General features: G+C 27.4%; 1 long non-coding RNA gene across 1 annotated transcript in view; it reads left to right on the top strand.

The window, feature by feature from the left end:
• The window catches only part of LOC136796368 (uncharacterized), a 274,286-nt gene that overhangs the window by 138,855 nt on the left and 130,958 nt on the right, over window positions 1–4,473 (top strand). The gene's annotated exons all lie outside the window — the stretch shown is intronic.

Here is a 4,473-nt window from a genome sequence, read left to right as displayed (position 1 = left end):
TACCCATTGGTAGCACTCTAATGACATTTTGCATTAGCTGGTCTTGTGGCCATCTTCTTTTCAGGCGCCTCGGAGGATTGTCAGGAATGGAAGAGGATGCAAGGTTAGCAACTAGGGGGTTTGAGTGGTTAGGGAGTTTGTAATGGAAGGAGTGATATCTGGTTGGGCTAGATCGGTTACATAGGGAACATTAATGTCTTTATGTATGATTTTATTTGTGACAAAGTAAGGAGCATTGAGGGTAATCGTTTGTCTAAATGTGGTCCAAGGTAGCGGATCTGTTCTACAGGAGTAACAGCAACATTATTAAATGAAACTGTTGGGCAGTCGGTAGGATTACGACAAAGGGTAAAGGTGATTTGATGGGATTTGGAATTTATCTTGATCCTCCATTTACGACACCATTCTTCGAGGGCTATGATATGGGATTGGAGAGTTTGGGATACAATTAATGGGTTATTATTAACTGCGAGCACACATGTGTCATCGACATACGTGGTGAGGATAGTGTTAGGATTGGTTGGAATGTCTGCTGTATAGACTGTGTTGAGGAGGGGGTCTAGGATACTACCTTGAGGAACACCAACGGACTGAGAATAGAGGGATGATTAGGAACCATTGTGGTTTACTTGAAATAATCTATCAATGAGAAAGGAACGAATGATGAGAAAGTATGTAGGAGGTAGGAATTTACGGAGTTTGTAAAGCAGTCCCGGGTGCCAGATTCGATCAAAAGCCTGTTCTAATCTATATAACTAAAAAGTTTTCTTTAAAAAAATATTAAGTTATTTTTAATTATTATTAGTTTTCATTTATTTATTTATTTTTTCCCAAAGTGATGGTTGTCATCTCTTTTTGTTATTATAGCCGTGATGAAGACCTGTAAATCAGGTCGAAACGTCGGTACAAATAAATAATTTTTTTGTTTATTTGTATTTTTTCTGCTGACTGCATCCCCAATTATCTTCTTCTCTTATATATCCACGGTCAACTATCTTCACCTCATTGAGAATAAATAATATAAAAATCATAAAAGCGGCAAGAATAATAAAATAAATAAGTTAATATACATTTTATCATTTTTTTCATAACCTTAATTGTAAATAATTTTCATTTCGTCCATATATTTGCTTATTAGATTTTCATATGTCTATTTGATTTTTTTTTATATCAATATTGATTGTTTTGTTTGTATTTTTTCTCTTTCTTTCAATTTTCCATTACATAATTATTATTATTCTTTTAATAAGTTATATTTGTTATTTATAGCTGTTAAATTATTATAATATTGTAATTGTGGTCATGGGTTTATTTCACACGAGACTATTACCCACCATTGTCAATTGTTAACAGTAAATCCATTTTTTATATAATTGGCATGTAAGACCCAACAGACCGGCATTGATTATAAAAATATGTATCTTATTTACTTTTTCTTTTCTCTTTCATAATTTTAATATTATTATATTCCCATCTTATCATAATAATTAGTCTAAATATTTTTTACAATACTATTTCATTCATAGCATGTACCTATATTATATAATACCCTTCCAACCTTCAAATCCCGTATTTTCAACCACGTCCTGTCCTCCCAATTCTGGAAGAATAACAATTAAAGTTTTTAATAAGGTATAAATAGATGGAGAGAGAAATAATATTTAACATAAATACTATTGAAATTTTCTTAATATTTATTCAGCTATATAAGGGTATTAGTATTATAATATATTACAATTTATTAGAATTATTTCCTTTAGATTTGTTATTTTTAGAGGATTTTTTTTTTCATTACCTTTTATGTTAGTTTATTTATCTTCTTTATTTGCCAATTCTGAATTTTGTTTATTATTTTTAGTTCACTTGTATTACATTCTTTTTCTGACCGCATCCCCAGCGGAAGTATATATATATTTTTTCCCTTGAAATTCACGAAGTTACTAAACTTCTTCTTTTGCTTCGTTTCTTTCCTTAGTTAGAATTCGAGTCTTACCAGACAAATCCATTTTTAAATTATTAATTTCATTTTTAAACTAAAGTTTTGGTACCGGGGTGTCAGCAAGTAAATTAATTTCTTCTAAATGGATTTTTATCACTTTTTATCTGAAAGTTGTGTGGAGAATTCAAATTTATGATTTCGTATGAGAGAGGAAAATATTGTAATCGGGCCTTGAATATTCCGAGAAGGAATTTTAGCCGTTACACCCACGGCCTGCTCGGGAAGAGAAATTATGACTGGAGAAAAATGGAAAATTTCTCCAGAGATTTTCAGGGAGGGAATAATTTTATTGAACTTGACCTTGAATATGAGAATTTATTATAGCTTATTCTTGAATATAATAATTCATAATAGGTTTTTTGTTTCACAAAATAATGGTTTTGACTAAAATAAAATAAAAATTATGTTGACGAGACTTCAATAAATATATATAGGTGTGGTTAACCATCCCAAACCGTCTCTATACCTTTACTACTTCTAACTAAAATTTTAATTTCATTTTCGCTGGGTTATACTGAATTTAGTGTGTAAAATCATAAAAATAAAACACTACAGATATTCGAACGATTAGTATTTAATTGTTGAGATATATTTTTTTTTTTGTCAAGATTTTATCTGAATAGTACTTGTGCGAAAATACGAAAGTACGATATGTCACAAGAAGAGATCATAACACAAAAAAAAGGCAATACTTCCCCGCTGGACCTGCGGTTGAAATATTAGCTTAAAACGGGAAGAGGGGGCTTAAAGATACTAAAATCAAGCAATATTTAAAAAGCACAGGAAATTTAAAAATGACATAAAGATTTTTATGTACATATAATTTTTAATAAAAACAAATATTATTTATATTTTGAATTTATTTTTATTTTATGTTTGCTAATGAAGAGAATAAAGAAAAGAAAAAAGAAAGAACAGCCCTGATGAAGCCCTGCAATGTGGGGCGAAACGTCGGACATTAAATAGTTGAAAACTATTTGTTATTTTTTTACCGCAACCCTGACCATCTTATTATGTTTAAATATTAAACAGTATTCAACATTTTTACAGTAATTTAAATACACAATTTAAGATCCAGATTGGTAAATTGATTGATGACTACAATGTGAAAATTATAACAGTAAACAAAAACAAGATAAACATAAAGGTTAATCTCATAGTAAAAAAATCATAAGATAAATAAATTAATGATAAACAAGACAATCAGGTATGATACTATAATAACAATTTAACATCTTTAAATACAAATAATGTAGAAAAAATGTGTACATTAAACAAAACTGATTTTGATAAATTGAACAATGATGAATCATTACAGCAATATAACAATTTCCATAAAATTAATATCAGTGTAGTCAACAAAACTATAAATTCCATAGAATATAATTAATTTATTGACATTAGGTGAAAATTTTATCTTTAATATGGAGAAAAATGACGGAAAAATAACAAATATAAGAATAATAAGGAAAAAAATGTTTAAAAAAAATACAGAAAGAACGAAAAAAATAAAAGAACAAAAATATTAAAACAAAAAAAATTATAATTTTATTGTACTATGCCTTTCAATATAAGAAAATAAAAAAATAATTATCTCTAGGCATTATGCTGTGTAATTTTTTTTTAATTAATGTTTTTTCTCTCTCTTTAGTTTAAATATTTTAATTCCTCCTCCAAATCGCATTGTTAAAAAACATAATAATCAATTTCACATTCCAGTATATCGAACATCTCGATATAGTAAATCATTTTTAATTAGCGGAATTCGTTTGTGGCAGGAAATCCCAGAAAACATTAAAAATATACAATCTCAAACAGGCTTTAGAAACGTGTATTGTAAACATTTAATGCATAAATAAAAAATGATCTTATTTAGCAATGATCTTGGTGATGTGAATTTACTTTAAGATATGAAAGTAATTTTGCTTTGTGTTATCTATCATCTTATAAATATTTTAAATTATATAATTTTTCTCTGCTTAAATATTATTTGGTGATCTATTTGCATATATAAGAATGTATATGTGTATGTGTGTGTATATATATTTATTATTTTTACAACCATCTTCTCCTCATTTATCATCCACGGTCAACTATCTCTCATAATGTATTATTTTTATTTTTTTTTGTTTATTCAATAGCTTCATAAGGATTTTAAATTATATAATTTTGTTTCGTAATTTTTAGAAAAATATTATTTTTTTAATAATTTCGAATTTATAAGAATATTATTTTGTTTATTAAACAGTCGCATTATATTTAAAATCTTATTTGGTTAAGACAAGAAGAATGTTATTTGTTTTTATTTATTTATTTATTTTTTATTACTATTCATTTATTTATTTTATTTTGTATCTATTTATTTTTTCTTAATTAATTTATATATATATATATTGCCGTGTACGGGCTCGGGGTTTCTAAGCCCGACTGGGGGTTCCCCGTACAGGTATTATATTTAAATTTATTCATATATT

This window comes from Halyomorpha halys, unplaced genomic scaffold (assembly GCF_000696795.3).
Source record: "Halyomorpha halys isolate HHAL.00 unplaced genomic scaffold, Hhal_1.1 Scaffold21.1, whole genome shotgun sequence".
NCBI classification, from domain to species: domain Eukaryota; kingdom Metazoa; phylum Arthropoda; class Insecta; order Hemiptera; family Pentatomidae; genus Halyomorpha; species Halyomorpha halys.
This window is presented reverse-complemented; position numbering and strand designations above follow the sequence as displayed.